Here is a 22776-nt window from a genome sequence, read left to right on the forward strand (position 1 = left end):
CTGGAATTTTGATATCTGGAAGATCGTGAACTGCCTGATATTTGCATGCTTTCCTTATTTGTGAAAAGCTTAGAGGCCCCAACCTCCGATGCCATAACCAGTGTTCATCATCCTTGCTTAGATAGCATTGTTGTTGTCCTTCTTCAAATATGTATAGATTATTTGGAGTTCTTTTACCTTTGATCACCGTTTTACCTGTATCAAGATCACGAACAAGACATCCATTTGTTCTAAATATCACCTCAGTTCCTTGATCACACATCTGGCTGACACTTAGAAGATTATGTTTCAATCCATCAACATACAAAACATTTCCAGCTTTCACCTTTTCTTTTAACTGAGAAATGCCTTTTCCTTTTATAGTTGCAGGTGTATCATTTCCAAAAGAAACTTTCTTTCCTTTTTCTAGAGCAGAATATGATTCAAGTTTTTCTTTATCACCTGTCATATGCTTCGAACATCCACTGTCAATGTAGCATAGATTTTCCTGTCCCTCTGCATAAAATGCTATCCCACATCTTTCTGTTTGTGGTTCCTTTATTCTCCATGTTTTGGTGCTTGATGCTTGTTCCTTTGTCCGCTGAAACCTGCTCCTGCATTCAGAATCTTCATGACCAAAATTATTGCAAATAGAACATTCAACTTCATTTTCAAAAACCGAAAAGTTGTTATAGGTCCTTTTTGTAATCCCGATCATACTTCTTTGTTTTTTAGCTTCTCTAGTCATGATCGTTTTATATGCAACACATTGAGCTGCCTTGTGACCAAAGTTATGGCAAGAAAAGCATTGTCCATTGAAGAAACTTCTGCAGTTATCAAATCTTCCGGCCAAATGATTGTAATTTCTATTGTCATCCATTCTTGAACCAAATTGAGAAGATTTTACCTGTGGTTGGTTGTAGCTTTTGTTCATCCTTAAGATGGATTGCCCCTGATAGTCTCTGTTAGCAATTCGTCCCTGCTTTACCTGATGGTCTCCATTGTGCTTTTGCTCATTCCTTCTTGCTGCATCAAGATAACTTTTTGAGGTGGATGCTTGAGAAGTTCCTCCATTATAGCCCAGACCTGTCTTGTTTAGTGGAGAATGTTGTACATTGATAATCTCATCCAAAGTTTCAGATCCTTTGACAAACTTAAGATTAATAGCTTTTGTTTTCTCAATTTCTTTTCTAAGACCAACAATTTCACCTTCTAATTTTTCAAGATGTTTTTCCTTTTCATCAATTTGAAATTGTAGAGTATCAATGATCATATTCTTTTCTTCTATACATCTCTTGAGTCTAGTAATTTCTTCATAGAGGCTATCCACATCTATAGGATCCATATAATCATCATCTTCAAATGCCATTAACAGTTTATAGTCATTACCTCGTTCATCTTCATCACTATTTGATAGACCATCACTATCTTCATGAGTGTAGTAGCTTTTCTTATTTGCACTCTGTTTCTTGTTCCATCTAGCAGGTTCCTTTCCTTTATCCTTATAAGGACATTTTGCAGCATAATGACCTACTCTTCCACAAGCAAAGCATTTAAAAGGTAACTTACCTCTTAACCTTCCAGAACCCCTTTGAAGATTTCTGACAAAATTTGATTGTTCTTCTTCTTCTTCTGGCACGTGACTTGCTTCATAATAATCTCCTTTGCTTGAAGCCTTGAAAGCGGCTTCTCTTCTGTCTGATGGACCTCCCTTTCTCATTTCATAAGCAGTTAGAATTCTGTGTAGCTGAGACATAGTAAGAATTCGTAGATTTTCCTTTTCTTCTATTGCAGACACTTTAGATTCAAACTTGGGGGACAATGATCTTAGAACTTTTTCAACCACAATAGCCTCTTTTATTTCTTCACCCAAGTTTTTCATACAATTAACAATCTCATCTACCCGAAGAAAATAGTTAGCCACACTTTCATCATTATACATCCTGAGATTCTCATACTGAATCCTGAGAGTTTGAAGTTTAGCACGCTTTACCTGTTCATCTCCTTCGTAGCTCAAGACAATCTTGTCCCATATTTCTTTTGCGGATTTATATTGCATAACCTTTACGAATTCTATTTGAGATAAGCATCCCAGCAAGGTATTGACCACTTTAGCATTTGTTTCATATTTCTTCTTTTTGGCCGTATCTGTAGGAGTAGCTGAAGGAAAAGTGTAGCCTGTATCTATGATATCCCAAACTTTTGTACCAAGAGATTGAAGATAGGCAGTAACTCTTACCTTCCAGTAATTGAAGTTTGTCCCATCAAAAATTGATGGCCTGATTGATGCTTCCCTCTCGTAGTTGATCATGATGAATGATCTTCCTTCAAGTGATCAAGCTTCTCCGAAGGACCTGCTCTGATACCAATTGTTGAAAATAATACTGAGAGGGGGGTGAATCAGTATTATCAAGATCTTTTAACAAATCTTCCTTATTTATACTTTGAATTATTTTTGCATATCAGTACCATAAAATAATGAGCATGAACAAGAAAAACAGATAGTCACACCAAAGAACACTAGATATAAGGTGGAAACCCAATGTGGGTGAAAACCACCTGCTGCAATATGTCTCTATCTTCTTTCAAATTAGAAACTCCTTTTACAATGATTTTGTACTGGTGCAGTCCTTTACCAGTACGCAGGCTGCAACCTGCAGAGAGCTACAACTCTCTCTCGTTTTCCAGTCTCTCCTGGAAGGGAGCTACAACCCCCTACTTCTTTTCTTTCAAGGACCACTTTTCATAAATTTTCAAACTGGATCCATAAACATCAAATGATCATCAAGTATATGTAAATTACACAGTCAACTGCAGTAACCAGATCAACAATAACAGAACTAAACCCAGAACACCTTATCAACAGAAAAATTCAGTCAACAGAAGATCTTAAGGCAGATACGCAGTTTTTCTTTCTCTGGCCTGCGACGCTACGCACTTCACCTTCTGCTTCCCTGCGTATATCCGCAGAGAGCATTCTGCTGCACCGCGTACCCACACACTGCTTCTTAAATCGCTCTGCGTACTGTTACTGTAGGTACGCACCTAGAGACACTATCGCACCGCGTACTGCAACTGAAGCCACGCACTCATAGATACTATCACGCCGCGTACTTTTACTGTGTGTATGCACCTGAACCTCTGTCGCGCTGCATACCCACACAGTTCTCCTTCTTTTCCTCATCGTACACACGCAGTGCTCCTTCTTCTGCTCTGCATACCCACACAGATCTCCTATTTCTCCTCTATGTACCCACGCACTTTCACCGTTAATCACCTGCATACTTCTGATTAGGGCCGAATTGGTAGTTCACCAGAGTGCCTACTGTTAGTCAGATGGCCAGATCTGATCATGCGCTCGAGAGATCACCCTTCACAGATTCGCTTTCAACTTCTCTTTCATATAGATCAAGCTTTAAAACAATAACCCAATATTTCAGATCCTAAGATATTCAATTTGCAAAAGATACATGGCCAAGTGATCTCCTTTGCTTTATATAGGCAAGCTCCTCCTAAAATCATGGATCAATACCATAGGTAACCAATACAAGGGGCCCAAAAACATGGGGCTCAATAATAATAATAATATAAAACAATACCACGGGCCAAAACCATAGTATCAAGAGCGGCGGGCTAAATACTACGGGCCAAACATAGGAAACCCCACGTGAACGCGCTTCTCTGCCTTGAAGTAAGTGAAACTGGGGGTACACATCTTCTGAATAGGTGTCCTGCATGTTTGGCTGCGGTCCCTTCATAGTGTGCCTGCGTGTACACACCTTCTGAACTGTTCTCCTGCGTAGTTCTTAATTTTCAACATTTTGAGAGCTTGATCAGAGCATTGCCACATGAGGGTGTTGCCATCAAGTACAACATCTGTAACATAGAGCCATACCAGAATCATAATGCCAACAGAGATAGGTTACTAGACAATGGGGGAGGGTTTAACCAAAGCCCTGAGTGAGGATAGGAAATCCATTTGGCCAAACATCCCATTACAATGTGGTTCTTTCGCACTACATGACTATGGGCACTCTTAAAAAAGGAGTAGAGAATATTACATCTCTAAAATTGGCCACAGTTCTAGGGCGACAGTATCACCCAAATCAAGTTGCTAAAGACTTCACTACCAAGTTTAAAGTCAAATAGTTTACCCATGAAGAGGATACATTTGATGACCTCTTTCAAGGAGTCGAATCATTTTCACAAGTCCTACATTTAGCATCATTATAGTTAAGCCCATATGATATTAATGCTTTTCATATATGTAGGAAGAAAAGATTGTTAAAGGTCCCATTGGACCTATTACAAATTGAACCAATAAGATAACCGACTCCTAGCATGAGCCTGGAGGGAATCAAAAAGGGAAATTCTGATTAGGAAATGTAGGAGAAATCAAATCACAAGTTACAATATTTAGAGCAACAATCTCATCATGGAGAAGGGATTCCTAATAAAGATTCTGAGAAATATATAGAAATAAATACTAAGGAAATGGTCGAACAGGCCTTGGCCATGAAGCTGATAGAGTTCGTCCCCACTTCAACTCAAAGAGGGAATATTCCAGTGATCGACCTAGACAAGGAATGAAAGAAATTCAATGAGAAGCTCCAAATACGCACAAGATTTCAGGAAAAATCTAGATTTTAGATCCCCAAACAGACTCAGCACAAAGAAAATCAAGAGACAACAGAGCAAGGGGCTACAAACACTCAAGATATTCAAGTTATTCCGGCTTTTCCCACTTCTAATGTTGTCTTTAAAATAGAAGAGATATTTCCACTCGACATATTTTATAGCCTTACACATAAGGCTATAGTTGAAAGACAAATAAAGAAGAGGAAATTAGATACCATGGTTCTTGCAACTCTAGAGAAAGAATCAATGGAATTTGTGTGGAAAGGCACTCTTGTTGACCCATGAGAAAACCTTACGAAGTTGTCACAGTTTGTAGAAGCCTATGCCATATCGACCATTGATAAAGCAACAGATGTATGATTGTTTCTATAAGAAAAAGAACATAGAACTCTTCTTCTTGAACAACAATTAGAACAAGAGAAAACCAATCAACAAGACAAATAGTAGGTAGCTCAGCTTCAAAGGGAATTTGTGCAAACTAGGTTACAACATCAAGAAAGTATATCAAAAAAGGATTCACATATTTGCCAAATCTAGGTCATGGGACACAGATTTCAAGATAACCCTCAAACATATGAGTTCATCAATGAAGAAATCATGATAAATTCCCTATTGATACAACAACAAGAGATGTTCTTCTAGAAAGTCTCACAAATCAATCCTTACTATGAGACAAGTGATAATTTGACAAACAAAGTGATTGATCTAAGGTTTGAATATGAAGAAATCCATAAAAATATTTCTGAATTTATTACCTGGAAGGAATTTGATGAGGGAAGAAAGAATGATATAACAAAAATAGAATAATCCCACAAATACATTCTATTTACAGATTGGGATACATAGTTAAAGTAGGAAGAAAGGGTGACAACGACAACAACAAGTGTAGAAAACAGTATAATTGAATTCCTCAATGAAAACCTCCACAATTCCAACCTTATCAAAGAGTGCATACTAGGGTTTCTCACAGATATCAAACAACTGGAACAATAGTGGAAATAGACAGCTCAGACAAGGAGGAAGCAATCAAACAGCTGACCAAACTGGATTGGGAGACATACTGGAATTATTTGGTAAAACCATATAGCGAGTGGATGACTCTACGATGCTTAACTACCTCTGCACAAAAAACAGTGCCAGCTCCATCAGATGCCATATTTTCAAGAGAGATAAATTCCACAATCAACCAGCTACCCTAGGTCAAACCAATGATTGACATTTGCAGTCTCAAAGAAGTTAGCCAACTAAGATTATTCAAGTTGAAAGAAGCTTGTCATTAGTTTAATTATATTTTTAGTATTATTTTTTCTTACTCTGAGGAAGGTTGTTTGAAACCTCCTCATCATTTTTTGTAATAATCGGCTTTTGAGGCGTGTATTATAGTATATAAACCCCTCTCATGAACTTAGAGAGGGGTCTAGAATTTTATCAAAAACACTTTTCAAGACATTACACTTCTGTATTTTTGGGAAGGTTTTGATGAAATTATTGGAACATGATCTATTTTTCTTTGAATATCGAAAGCATACTCTAATGAAATTAGACTTCTATACTCTGAGAGTGTATTTGATTGGATGAAAGTGGATCAATATTGTTGAGCCCATGAAAAGGACCTTTCATATATGGCACTTTTATCGTATGATTTTGTTTTATTTATGTATCAGCAATACTCTTTCTTTGATTGCCTCATGTATGAAAATATGAGTTATAGTTATACATTATTGTACTTTTGTATGATGTTTCACTTTTGATTCTGTATTGAATACATGAACAATTATTATATGCAATAAAGTTTTCACAGTTGTTTTGTTTAACTATTTATCCAAAACAATTATGATTAACGATTTCATTTCTTTTTGGCAGTTGAATGATCTTTATTACCAATTTATTTGAGACATCTTTGTAGATCACATATCTTATTTTATTCCTAGGTATATTTGTAGTCAGATAATATTAGACTAAGGTATATTCATGTGTTTATTATTTATATTAGATTATACTTAGTTGAATCATTCTCCGTTATATATTATATCACCCCAACAACATTATCAAATCAATCCTCCATGGGAAACTGGTCCCATTATCCCCAATCACAGCCACTATACCCAATGAAAAAGGAGCTGCTTTTAAGGTCCAGACTGGGTGGTTATCCCCCATGTTATCGCAATGAATTTCGAGGCTTCACCGCTTCCTTAACTATCAAAACGTGTCCCTATTCACTTTGGTTCTTTGGTACTCAACTTCTTTTTGAAATCCAGATCCTCCATAGTTAGTTAAATCAATTTCTTGTAAGTCATCGATGTTTATTTTTTGTTGGTAGCTCTTGAAGTGGGAAAACGTTCATGGCATAAAATATTCCTAATGGTTTTATACAACTTTATGTTTTCTAACAATTTTTTTATCATGAGTCATATGCGGATGTGCATTTTTTTATTTATATAGAGCAGAAGCATGTATACACTTCTATATATTAAAATCATGCATGCATTATTGATAACATGAGAAAAGTAGTTCATCCATAATGTGAGTGTGTTTAAAAAAAAAAATGTGCAAAACTCACTTATAACTATAAATGAAAATTCTTTGTATGTGTTTTGGAGATAATATTCGAAATGTGGTGTAAATCCATACTAGGGAAAAAAATTAACTACACTAATCCATGTAAGACATAAGATGGTAATGAGGTAATTAGTGTTGTTAGTGGTGAGGAAGTTAATGACATAAAATATATTTTCATGGGACCAATGGAGGCATGAATTACTAAGAAAATACCTATTGTTTATCTTCCCTTGTATAACAACTCGATATGTAGTGTGTTGTAGAAAAATTGTCATGATGTGATTTCACCTAGTATGTCATATGTGAGAAATTATTGACCACTAATATTATTGTTACTGATTTAAAACTAGCATTAATACCATTGAATATGTTAGAGATGTTTCACATGACGTTTTTAGCAAGAAGGGTATATCACACTTCCCTTCTCTTTATTTGGGTTTGGATGGTGTGGCAGAAAACATGTTTAAATGTACCTACCACATTTATTTTATCCATTTAACATTTCTACGAATGGGTTTGCTTGCCTACAACATGGTTCAAGGCTAAAATAAAATGAATATTAGCTATTAGTATTTAATTTTAAGGCTCAAGGGACATGTGAGTAGCCTTAAAATTCTTACAAATTTCCTTCAAAATGAACATTTCATTTACAATTGAAACATGAAAATTATATTGGTTATTGGTGGACCATGTATGAGTTGTCTCCGCATTTATGATTTGATGATGCAAACTAGGCATGTAGGTAATATCTCGATGTCTAACATTAAATTTATGGGCAACATTGGGTAGAACATGCATTAAGTATGGAAATTAAGGATTTGGATCTTAAGAGGTAATAGTTATTTCTTCCTAATACATTATCACTTATATGCACAAGTTAGGTACATGGACCCTAATAGTCTCTCCTACAAAAGGTACCCAATGCCACAAAATATACCAATATAGTGGGTTGATAGAAAATAGCCACAAAAGGTACCAAATATATCCCTCCTTAGTGATAGAATTTGATTTCTCTAACGCTATTTTTGTATACATAAATATTTAGTTTATTTTAAGCTCTATATAAAATATTATCTTTGGACCAACATATTATGACACCAATGTATTAGATGGGATGGGAGACATAGAAATTTCAAACTATTGAATATTGCATCATGAAATGCACCTCAATTTTCTTAATGGAATCACAAGTATCCAAGTAAATAGCCTCACCTAATCAATTTAATTTGAAATTTGTATGGATACTTATCTAGATTCGTTAACTCAAGTCAACAATCTACTTTTTCATTCCATTTATCATCTCAATATACTATACTACATTCTTAATTTTGATGGTCCGACCAATTAACCTCACTTTCCCAAAGTAGTTTGAAGTGTAAATACTTACTTATAATTTTCTTCAACAATTCAGCATTCTAATTTTTCATTCCATTTATAATGTCCCTACAATGTACTTATTCGTATACCATTATGGATAAACAAATTAAACTTACTCAGTCAATGCCATATTATGTATTGACATGTTTGGATATGGTTTCACTCAACTTAATATTATACTTTCTCATTTTAACTTATAATGATTATATATTATACTTATTGTTAGAATTTTCATTTCCATTTGTACTTTAGACATAACTCTCTTTCTCACTTATATGTTTAATGTCCTTGTATTATACTTACTGCAAGATTAATATAATAACTAAATTTTAATGGATGTCAAAACCCAACTAACCAATGACATGCACTCGTTTAATATGAAACACTAACAAATTCTTATATGACATCCAAAACTCAACATTCTACTTTTTCCATTTCTATCTACATTATCTATATCTTTTCCATTTCCATTTTTAATGTCCATATACAATATTTGGTCTAAGATTAAAATGATCACCTATTCTAATTTTAGCATGGGCACTTTCTTATATGGCTTAATTACAAGCATAGATCTATCAATATTACAATCTCATCAATACCAATTTGTTGAATGCCCCTTGCTACTTTTTGCGCATTCACAACAATTCACAACAACAACACTGAAAAATCTTAGCTCCTCAATTTAAGTTGAAGTGTCTATATATTCTTACATAACATCCTTAACTCAAGTCAACATCCTACCTTTTCATTCCATTCATAATATCCTTATAGCAGCCTTAATTTTAAATCATGATGGCCTAGCAACCTACCTCACTGACTACATTTAGTTTGATGTTTCAATTCTTTATTATATCCCTTCATCAACTTAGAATTATATTTTCTCATTTCCTTTTCTAATGTTTCTACATTATAGTTCAATCTAGATATTTATGTACAAAGTAATTAGCCTTTCCTACTGAATGTTATTTTAAGTTTTGGCACTTTCATATATCATTTCACCTAACCTAGCATTCTATGTTTTCATTTCCATTTATATATTTTCTATATTATACTTAGTATTAGATTGTAAAAACCTAACATCCTTCTATTCAAACTAATTAATATTGCCAACTAAATGTAATTTTATGTATTGACAATTTTTTATGCGGTTTCGTCAACCTAAAATTAAGTTTTTTCATTTTCATTTACAATTTTTCTATATTATATTTATTATTAGATTATACAAATCTACATAATTATCTCATGCAATCAATTTAATAGGAAACACATACACTTTCTTATATGCTTCCTCAACTCAACATTATACTTTTCAATTTCTATGTGTAATATCTTTAGCTTTTAAATTTTTATTTTTTCAGCTCTTTATATTATATTTAGTTATTGAATGTTTTGAATTGAAACAAACAAATCTTAGGGTCAAATCTTCATGCTCAATGTAGAGGTCATTCTATTACAAATACTATAATCTATTCTTAATGGTGACCAATGGATGATTATTAAGTAACAAGGAGCTCCATCAACTTAACATTCTACTTTTTCATTTGCATTTATAATGTATACTTATTCTTGTACTTTTCTTGACATCACATTCTACTTATAATGTGACATATTTTCTATTTTCATTTCAAATATTTTTATATTATGTCAAGTGCAAAATTAAGATTTTCACTCAATTTTAGCAATCACAAAAATCCAACCATCCTCACTCACTCAACCTAATATAAAGAAATCAGAATATTTTCTTATGTGACTTCGTCAAGTGTGACGTGATTAAACTTTATTACTTTCAACTTCTACCTAACATATGTATGTATCCTCGATTTATTTATTTAATGGCACTATATGATCTTTTTAGTGCAAGATTACAAGCTCAACTCAAACAATTTACATAAAAGCATTCTAATATTTCATTTTAAATTAGGATTTCTCTTATCACTTATTTTATATTATTTTATTATTATTTTCATTTATAATATTGTTATGAAATGCAAGATTACAAAGTATATTCAAGTTATCTACTTAAACCATTCTAATTTTTCATTTTTAATTTTGATTTCTTTAATGCCTTATTCATATTCTTTGTTGGAACATCATATCAATTTTCTATGTTCAATTTATATGATTATATGTTTTTTTATATGATTTGAATTATTTTTTCTACTTTATCCATCTTACAATCGATCTTCTTGCTCATTTTAATTTGTAGTATCTATTATTTGATACAACTTCATGTAAATATTTTATTTTGTTTTTCCACCTTTACTCAATTTAATTTAAAATGTGTATAATATACTACAAATTCCTCATATAAATATTCTAATTTTTTTCCTTTCACCATTGGTAATATCTCATATTTATATTTAACCCGCACAGTAAACCAACCTTCCAACTCAATTTATGCAGGTCCTTCTCTGTTGTCGCCCCCATCGGGAGGGCTTAGGAGTCTGAGGGGATTAGTGACACATCCTCAAACTTGACAAAGAGCACATAGACCGACTAGATGTCATGTTTCATGGGTAGATCCTATCTCTCACTCTAGTGTTAGTGTGACAGGAAGCATATCTCTCTTTGTTGATGATGCAACTTAAAATCTAGTTTCACATGTCTCAGTTACATCTCTTGAATTTTTAAATTGTCTTCAATTTATATTTTTTAATTTAATGTATATGTTACTACGTTTAGCGTGTTATATATGTTAGACTGTGTTTAGGAGTTGCAGGGTCGAGTTCTATGAAATCTTGCATTACAATTCAACTTCAATCCCTCAGTGGGATGACACCACAACCACTATCATGCTACAAGATCTTAGGGCCTAGTGTGACTAGATTTCACAAGAGTCCAATAGATTTTCTACTAGTTCGTTGACTAGATGTAGCTTGAATTTGATGCTAGAGAGCATCTATTTATTGATGGAGGTCTTGTAGAGGGTGGGACCATAGAGTGACATCCTACATGCCAGTAGGTAGAAATCCTTGAGAGGTGGTGAAAGCCACCACCAAGGACATTGATGTGAGTGGGGAGTTATTTTATATCCCTACATAGTGTGTTAGACATGGTCCACTTAAAAAAAAAAACATTTTAGGAATGTTGACACTACTCATGTTTATGATCGATCAATTAGAGATTGGGGCATGCTCCCCCACCATGGTGAGGTCCCCCTATCCTTTTCTTGACAAATATATGTAGATCATTTTCTCCATATGAGGCTAGATTACACTAGCACCCCATCAAAATTTTATGGATCTGACAAGGGATGTGGCTATCGCTAACCTGGGGTGCATAGGGTCCCTGCACATGTACCACCACCTCTGAGAAAGGTGTCACTACCATCTTGGAGTGTGTTATTGTGGACCGAGCTAGGGGGCATATCACATCTCAGTCTTGAGATTAGGGGTACCATTACAAGGACGATTCATAATTTATTGGTCAGCATGCATGTGACATTGCATGAAGAGAGGATCAAACCACCATCGTTGCCTCATTCACCACTAATTGAATTTGTTGTTGATAGAATTCTTGAGAGTACACCTCATGAGGATATTTTAGCATATGCAAATAGATTTCATAATTCCATCCAAGAGTTATGGACTATGTACAACCAACATGACTCGAGTGAGGTACATATATAACAATGTTTTGACTCTTATCGTCAAAATACACATTATTTATATTAATAATTTCATAACAGATTGCATTTATATTAATAAGTTCATGATAACAAATAGACACAAGGTTATATGGATCAACTTATGATTTCATCCAAGGTATCATTTTATCATCCAGTGTAAGCTCCGTCACCATGGGTGGTCATGGAGTCTTCTCCACCTACACCTCAATATTATCACACTCACATTGAAGAGAGTCACAATGTCTCTCCATATGGACCAATACTCAAGGTAAACTTTTTTATTCCTAATATTTCATGTTTTTTTTAAGTTACATGCATGCTAATTGATGGGACTCCAAATTAGACAACAATTAAGGTCCATCTAACCTTTCTTAGGCACATGAAGACTATATTAAACCTCTCCTTCTACAATTAATAATGTGTTTTAGCTTTAATATTTTCATTAGGAAGGTTTACAGATGATTCCATATTTGTGCCTAATACTATTTAATTTTATAGAATATTCTGAGAATATTGGGTATATTATGAAGATGTAGAGGAGGAGATAATATAGGGAATTTATCCCAACTACAGGAGGATCAATATTGGATAATAAATCAATAACATATCATGAAATCATGCACAAAGTTTGGAGCTCCAATGATTGAGAAATCTAGGAATGTGTTCCATGTCATTTAATGTAGATTCCTAGTGTTGGGAACCAGATCCACTATTTGAGGGATTTTGGAGGGGAAATCTTCCTACTTTCAAGGAGAATGCTTCCTCATCACTTCATATAAGTACCAATTCTAATTTCCCCTAGGGGTTCGTTTTTCTTGGTCTTCTTGTGGAGAACACTTGTAGTTTTGCAGCTCCACTTTCATTTCTTGCAAGGATGTAATTATATTGATGGGAATAATAGAGATTGGAGTCGTGTTCAGCTTATCAATATTGCTCTCATTCATAGGGCTCTGATTTTCCTTGGGGTTGGCCATCCTAGGAGCCTCATATCCCTTTTGTATAATTTACTTTTCTTATTTTCACTTCTTATTCACATGCATCTCTGGTTCTTGGTTTTTTCCTATTTCTGCCTATTCATGATTTCTTATTGTAGGATTGGATTAAATGGTTGAAGTAAGTTCTTTTGTACGATCACAGGCATTATTTCATCCTTTTAACAGATTTGTAATATCATACTAATCATTTTATCTACTTGGATTAGTTTTCTTATTCCCAAATCTAAATTTTTGGAAGTCCCTTATGGAAAATAGTAGCAATTTTATGATATTTTTTATAATATGCTAATGAAATTCGAATGAGTTTATTATACTTTAATTAGATCATGGAAAAATTCTAATTAATAAAAAAATTACCCCATTTCATTTTCACTTGATTAGGTTAGGCATTTGATGGATTAACTAGCTCACTAGTTCTTGAATTTTTAGATTTTAGACTAGTAATTTTCTGTTATTTTTTTATCATGTGTTAATAGGGGTATTTTTGGGTGATTCTAATTGGAATGGAGACCTAATACATCCTATTAAATAAAAAAAATGGTGCCATTGAATTTGGATCTTATTTTCTTGGTCATTCGGTGAATTATATCTTCCTGTAGCAAATCTCGTAACTTCCTCTAGTAGCCTATAGCTTCCAATAGAAATATTCTAGCACGTATATACTTGCTCATATTTGATCAAAAATATTGGATTTTTTCCCTTAGGGTTGAATCATAATCCCTAGGCTCTAAATCCATGATTGAGGAAGAATAAGACACCAATTAGGACATGCCTTTTTAGAAAGTAGATTAGGCCTATTTATTTGAATTCATGTTCTTAGGATTTCAATTCAAATTTGTTGTTATTACCTAGGATTAATTTATTTTCAAAGTACCATTTCAATTTATGAAATTAGTTTAGGATTCGATTTCATTAAATTCACTCCATTACATCATGACAACGAAAGGAGGACACACTATATGTTGCGCATATAACGTTGATACCTCATAAGTTTGTAAGAACCCTAGGTTGACAGTTAAACTTTGTAGCCTTGGGAGTTGTAACATTTTGGTTGCAATACTGAGGCTTGTCACATTTTGGCACCATTTCCAGGGAGGTGTCAAAGCATGCATTCTTTTCTTCCCTAGTTGATTCATTTCTTTCACTTTCTTCAAAACCAAAAAAAAATTCATTATGCATATTTTATTTCAAGAATTGAAAATTGCATTGCACTAGCATTCTTATTAAAAAGAAAATATCTAGTGTTAACCCCCGCATTTGATCACGTGGTGTAGTAAGATCCACTTCACCATTCATTTTTGCAGGTAGAAGAGGAAGAGGTGATAGAGAAGGTAGGAGAAATGGATGGATATGATGAGAATGATGAAGATCCTCTCAGACTTCCTATTCAAGATATTGATGCTAGTGTGCATATGAAGAAAATACACTAGTACAATATGGCTAATTAGTTACTAAAAAACCACTCAAATTTGCATATAAATGACCATTTTTCAATCTGTGACCAATAGTAGATAATTTACAGTATCTTATAACGTGAGCAACTTTTAATCATTTTTAATTTAGTAATTAACTGGTTGTCTTAATTTTATCTTTTAGTAGTATATTTAGTCATTAATTTTGTCATTGATTTCTTCATTAATTTAGTCATTAATTGCCGCAATTAATGACTAAATATACAACAAAATATATTACTATATGATTACTCTAGAGAACCAATTAATCACCAAAGAAATATGACTAAAATGTTGTTTGTGTTATACGATACTGTAAATTAGGTATTAATAGTCATATATGTAAATTGTAGTCATCGTTTGAAACCAATTAATGACCAAAGAAATATGACTAAATTTTGGTCATGTTATAAGATACTATAAATTAGCTACTAATAGTCATATATATGCAAAATTTAGTCATTGTTTGTAATCACAAATTTATCATTTGTAGTAGTCATTTATCTTTTTTTCATAGTTTCATGCTTATTATATAAACTACTGATTTAGTAGTTTCTATTCATTTCATTTTGATTTCATTAATAACCACTATAAATGACTAATTTAGTCATATATTAATTTTATTTGTGTTTATCATTAATCAATATAAACTACTAATTTAGTAGTTTTAGATTGATTTTGTGTTTATCATTAATCAACATAAATAAATTCGAATTATTTTGTGACTAAAAAAAAAAAATCTCACACAATGTGCATGTTCGTCTAATATGAAAATGCAAAGTTACATGTGTTAATTACAATACTAAATAATATCATGTGCAAATATAAATAATTTGAACCACATAAATTTTATTATATAAAATGTCAAATATTACAATATGAGTTTCCAACTTAATATTGTTTGGACTACATTTTACACATGAAATATTGATTTATCACTTCAAAGCATTATCATTGTCTTGCCAATACATTGCAAGTGAATTCACCAATTCTGAACACTTGACAATCAATCTCTATGTGTGTGTCTTATGCAAGGTATTGGCTGTAAGGGTATCACTAGATCGGTTATGTCCTCTCTATGATTTTGCATTTGTCGTTCCAGTGTAATTGCTCTCCTCTTTCTTCAATTCCTACTTCTTACCATCAATACTGAGTTCCTCACCTGAAAATCAAAGAAAATATATTGCAAAGTATAATACATGAAAGACGATGAATACTTGAATATAAAATAAGTAGACTATAAAATATTTATACAACATATACCTCAACATCAACAATGTCAATTACATTTCCTCCCATAAAGCAAGAAACTTGAACAAGTTTTCTTTAGTTGGGAAATAGTGACCTATATGAACAAAACAAATAAAACATCACCATAGAAAAGAACACCTTAATAACTTAGTATTCAACCTTCAAGGAAATATTAGGCACAATCATGCCAACTAAGATACATGTTAAAAATCCCAAATAATATTTGGTGTGATGTCTAATCCTTCCTGTTTTATTTGAAACAACATTTCATTCTCTAGAGCATGAACTTGATCAAGTATATAGACAACCTATGCTCAAATAACAACATGAAAGTAAAAAATTTTAATAATCATGAAAAGTATTTTAACACAAAAAAACTAAAAGGATTTCAATTAATATCATCTAATACTAAACTCATCTTCAAGCTTTGGATGTTTTTTATATGGACGTGATACCAAATATTTTTAATTTCATAGTAAAAAGAAAAACCAAAATGAAAAGAAACTTTCAAAGTATAATCAAACAATAAAGAGCGGATATCATGGAATTAACATTGCAATTATAAAAAAATTGTTTACCTATCGAGTAGTGCCTTGTCTAGCATTCCTAAAATATTTGCTTGCCCAAAATAACCATGAGGTGAAAGAATCACAATATTAAAAAACCATGGGAATCCCCAATAGAAACATTTCCAAAGTCGATGGCTCAGATGCCTGAAGGATCTCGAACAAAAAAGTATCATATCCAAAACATTATCTACATTGTCTCCCCATCCTTTTTCCAATACCATCTCTGGTAACCTTCCCACACCAAAGTCAGGTAACAATCAAACGAAAGCACTGAAATTTCTTTATCATTTATATCTATAAATTTTTAATTTGATTTATTTTGGGAACATATTAATTAATATTTAAAGCCTTCATTTCATGGGAAGGTATCAATCAAGGACATCAGAAAAATCAACCTTAATGAGGTCCTCAAACAATTCCTACAATATCAATATTTGCTTGTTGTGATATCTTGGGTAGAAAAAATAGCATTTATGTAAAAGAAAAATCCATATAATATATATTACTTGTGTTCAAACTTTGTATATGGTGTATTCTTAACCGAATTTTTAAGATGTTTCTATGCCTTTACCAAAGCAGACTATAGCTTGGTTAAACTATGTATCATTTCATTCCACATAAATTTATGCAAGATAAATGTCATACATTATTCTTTCCCATTTCTCAACATGCTACAAATGATAAATTTAAAGTCACATAAGACCAAGAGAAAACCTTTTTTCTAACCAAAAAAACAAACAAAAGGTTCCTCTAATAAACCTTCACAGCTCATAAATTACTATGCCACTTGCTTAGGATAAAGACGAGATTCTTTGAACCATACTTAGATCATATTTAATGGGATATTCATATGTCTATTATGATTTCTTTTTGGTTTTCAAATCAATATATAAATCCAAGTTATTATCAGTCAAATTCAAGTATAATTCAGTAAAAAAAAAAGAAAAAAAATTCATTGCAAGGTAGTGGAGAGAAGCCATCACATATCTTTGTTAAAGGAAATAAGAAACAACATAGAAAGGATCGGATGGATTATTCCCTAATGCCAATACTAGTCCAAGGATGCTAGAATGAGATCGACAGAGAAATAGAAGTATAGGGAAGAAATCAAGATGGATAGATGGCATACCCAAATGTCACGTCAACTTCTGAAAAAAGATGGAAAAGAAGGCCACAGGATCAGAGAGATCACTAATGGAGAGGGCCTAGAAAGCATGCCCAAAAGAATAAAATTAATGTATAAGGTAAGCACAAGACTGGTTAGTTGGTCACATTAAACTTTCGCTAACCACACAAATTAAATTTGAGTGAGAAATCCCACAGCGGGCCACATTCTAATAGCATCCTTACCATGTCATTAGGATGAACTAAATTTATGTACTATAGCATTAGTATGTCGTGTAAAGCCAAATAATCCACAACTATTACATCAAAGACAACATCTTCTATAGTGCCCAAAATCCCATGTATCAACCTCACTCAAGCACTAGAGCAAGACACAATTATCATCATTACCCTCTCCAGTAATATAATAATGGCCTAAATGTCCATTAGAGTAAAATTTATAGATGTGTTATGGTTACTTAATGTAAAATGGCTCAGTCATTAATAGAAAGCATACTATGATGGTTAATAAATAAGAATCACTATGTTCATTACGTAACGTTCACTAATGGTGGATTAGTGCAACGATAGCTAGAGTGGTTGTAACTAGGGATTGAGTACTCCTCATGTAATCAAGGATTTTTCATCTATCATGCTTTGGCCCTTGTATTGGAGGTCATCTCCTTTGAAGTGGTTGGGAGAGCTTTCCTCACTTGATTAGTGTCAATAATAGAAATCCTTTGATGTCAAATTGTTTGTTCCTTCTATTCTTGTTATTATTATCCACTATCAATCTTAACAAGTAATTTCAAAGAAAAAATTTGGGTCATGTGAAATCATTTTGTTTTTTTGTTTGTAGATTATCTTACGGTGGCATTTATCCTTGTTTGGAAGACATGTTTCAGTTGCACCAAATTCCATTAGAATTGCGTTTGTGTCACCATTTCCAAAATGGGTTATAATTTCAATTATGAGACATAGTGAGGAAGTTACAACCATTTTATGTTGCAGCCTCAAAACCATAGCCAAAATAATGAGATCAATTGATTATTATATTGTGGCATGAGTTTAGTCTTTCTTTTTGTTTAGGAGCTTGATTGCAATCACACCAGTGTCATCCAAAGAAAAATTTGATGTCAATTTTTGAATGGGGCCATTATAGCAATTTTAAGTAATATTGAGGAAGATATACCCTTAAAAATTCAACTTTCCAGCTTTACAAGTTCAAGCTATTAAAACTGGAAACTTTTCTCGTGGCTTGATTTTCTCTCTAGTTGTGAACCAAATTGAGGTCACACCAATGCCACTTGAAGCAAAGCATTAATGTCATTTCTAATTTGGGTTCATTGTAGTTATTCTAAGAAATATTAAAATAGTTGCAACCATTTTATGTTGTTCCATTCAACCACAAAATCCTAGTGGAAAAATGAGATCCATTGACTATCAATATATTACTCCCCCTCATTGATGAATATTTAGATTTATGGGAAACCTACATGGAAGGAGCCCCTGGAAAAAGCTTCTACAACCTATGAAGAGTTTAATCAAAAGTGTTTAATAGTACTTGAAGAAATGGTGAAAGAGAACCATGATCACTTAAGCATTGAAGTGATTGTGTGACAAAAAATTTGAACATTTGAAGTTAAGTTCAATAAGGGAGTGCCATGAGAAAAAACTACTTCCAAATCCACATGTTATCATTTGAAGCTTTTGAAAAATTGAATTAGAGAACATCCTTGTTGACATGAACCTGAAAACCACTTGATATGGTCAAAACCCTCTCCACTAGCATTATGGTTATAATGGAAGCAATAAATGACCTTTACCGAGGAGCACTCAAGCTAGAAGGAGGGTAAATGCACTTTGAAAAATAAAGTTGTGTTTTTTACTTAGTGACTAAGTAATAGGACACCTCCAAATAGGTCTAATGTCTTTTATCCTAGTGTCTAACACCAAAATGTGAGGATACAAGTCTGGACGTTTGCCACGTGTCCTCTTCATAGGACACCTACCAAACACATGTTCAATACATGCCCTAAATAAAAAGGAACAAACTGAAAAATATAAGATAGATAGTCATGAGAAAGAAGGAAATCACTTCATATCCTTTGGTGATATCCTTGATATTCCCAAGTAAGAAACTCATAGAGGTAGCAAGGTCAATAGAAACATCCTAAAATATTATCAGCCTCAAGACTATGTTGGAGTCTCCCGAGTACCCTACAATGAGAAACAACTACCCCAATTTCTCAACTAAAGATAGAGAAGTTGGGTAGGTGCAATCTAACATCTCATAATGCCAATAAAAGACTGGAAATTTTGGTGGAAAATAATACAATGTTATCCAATTTAATGACATACGTGAAGGAGATGGTGAGGGAAGTAGAAAGTGCAGAACATCAACCTCGATTCACAATGTGAGTAGCAGAAAAAATGGATAGCTACAACAAAGGAGAAATTGAGCTATTGTGAAGTTGAACTAACCCCTGATAGATAAGATTAGTGAGACCAAAGAGGGCCATGATAACTCCGAACATAATAGAGACAGTAGAGTGACTAAAATATTGAAAATCCACCAACCAAGAAATCATGATTGCTAATCATCATACAAAGCAATAAGCCAATCATTTCTGACATCTAAGTTGTTTTCTATATTAGCAAATGTTGGGATTTTGTATAATGCTTTACCTTGATTTTGTCTATATCTTCATCTATAGGAATGATAGTCAAGTAGAAATGGGTTATGATTCCCATCTTGTAGTTCATAGTAAGAACCACAGTAAGTTGCAGGCATGAGGAATCTCTATTACAAATAGAGATAGCAAACAGATTCATTTGGGAATTCAAGAAGGGGTTTCTCTGTATAGAATTACCATGGTATAATGAGAGTAGAACTCGTAAATTCATGGTGTTGGTATCACAGAGAAAAATGTAATGAAAGGGATTAAGTGAATATTGTAACCATTGTGAATCAGTTGAAATCTTCATGTACATGAAATGGGCACAAGAGCTTGAAGGGAAGACTTAATGTGGAGAAGGGCATGATTTCATAGCTAGGAATTATAAGATGAAATACTAGCATACATAAAGAGAAACCTCTATATTAGAAGGTTGAGAGGAAAACCTTCAAAGATTTCCTAGTGTTCTAGTTACGCATATGTGTCTTGGAAATGTGAGATGGACTCAGGGAGGATAGTTGATTTGTTATCTCTACAATAAAGTTTGAAGTATTGAACTTGAACATCATGAAGTATAATTTCCCTATGCGCTTTGTTGGAGAAGTTGTGGTTCAAGCATTGAATAGATTTTGCTTCTAATGTTTGTTGATCATAGCAATGGATATGCAAAAATGATCATCTAGTAGATGTGTGTTGGAGGGAAAAGCGTATTTTATATAATTTAATGCCAAGAAGGAGATTTATATTGAAAATGTGTTGAATGGGTCGAGATCCATTGCAAAATATATATAGGAATGAGTTGGAATTTTACAATTCGAATATTAAATTAATTTTCTAGAAAGTGTGGCATATTTTGCTCTCGCTAGAATTTCCGCTGATGGTTTTGATAACTGCAATTGTTGTTGGAATTCTGAAATAAAAAATGTGTGAAAAGACTTAGAACCTCATTATTTGTGAATTGTGTAAGGGTTGCATTGTGTTCTAGAGGAGAGGGCATAATTATTTTTTGGAAATGGATATGGTATGGGAATTACCTCTCAATATAAATATTTCTAAGATAAGATGAATTAATATTTTATTGTCTTGGTTCAAAGTGGAATACGTTGGTTTGTATGAAGACATGAACTTCACAATGTCCCCATAATGTGGTCTTCTAGATAAAGACACTGTAGGAAAGGGACAAAACTACAACAACATGGTTGCATTGGGAAAGTGTGAAAGAGCATATTTCTGTGAGATGTGAAAAAACCCATTTTGAGTGTATTGGAGGGAAAAAAGTGCAAAGTGGAATATCAAGGAAGGTAAATATGTATAAATGATTGAATGTTAGTAGTTTGAGAATCTTGCTAGCATTTTGGGTGGCATGACAATGGCATCCATTCCTCTTGTATTTGAGTTTCAATCCCTCCTCTTGGTGCAAAAACAAGTACTATGGCCCATCTGAATGTTGTTACAATGGTGTCGAAGATGAATAAATGTAGGTAAAAGATAACCTGATGTTTTCTGAGAACCTGTTTTTGCAATGGCTACTATGACCTGATTTTGCATTGCGATAGGCCATGATTATGCCTATACTTTAGTGGGAGAGGACAATATTGCATTTTGTAGCTCAAAAATATAACATTTGAAACAATATCAGGAAGTTTGTATCACAAATATTCAACATACTTTAAATGCAATCCCATCAATGAGTCTATCCCAAAGCATTAGAAAACAGAACATATCAGTAACAAAGAAGAATCATTTCCAATGCACATGGTTGGTTGTTGAAGTAACACGTGACAAAATCATTTGGATTCTTCAGGAGATATATGCCTGGCCCAAAAACATTGGCAGCCTTGAACCCGTCCTGTGTCTTGAAAGCCACCCTGAGACAATGATCACCCAGCAAACAAGCCCCAACTACATGAAGGCCAAGCAGGAGAGCAAGGAGTAGTGTTTCTGTTGTATAGCAGTATAATGTACAATATATGCTCCTCTCTAGAGAAAATATCATACCTGCAACAAGTACAAGGGATAACAAACAAGTGATTTTGGCACTAAACACATCGTGGATTGTAACTTGTTATCCTAGTTAACAAGTAACTGGGATGTCAATCACATAAAAATAGAGTTTCTAATAATAATTGCAGAAACCAAGATAAATAATATTGTAAATCAACTATAGGAGAGAAGAGACACAATTAACCTACAAATTTCTCATATGCAATTGAAAGCATGAGAAAGTAGACAATCTTACCTCTCGAAGAATCTCTGATGGAAATCCAGTTTGGTTAAATGTCATAAAAGGAGTAGGAACATTATTGCCCTGAGCACAACCTACCCATTTATAAAAATTCAAATGATAAATGTTTGCAATAAAAATCCATATATCAATGTCACAATACCATACATAGTGACAAACCCTCCTCTAACAATCTAGTCTACGTTCTCACTATTAGTACAACCACAATAATTTTAGAAAATATGGAAGAGAAGATGGAATTTGAATGTGAGAACAGACTCGAGTAGTAAGAAATGCTTTGAGAAAATATCCAAATCATTACC

Source organism: Pinus tabuliformis, chromosome 3_2 (genome assembly GCF_031772625.1).
Source record: "Pinus tabuliformis cultivar Carrire ecotype Pingquan chromosome 3_2, CPIR1, whole genome shotgun sequence".
NCBI classification, from domain to species: domain Eukaryota; kingdom Viridiplantae; phylum Streptophyta; class Pinopsida; order Pinales; family Pinaceae; genus Pinus; species Pinus tabuliformis.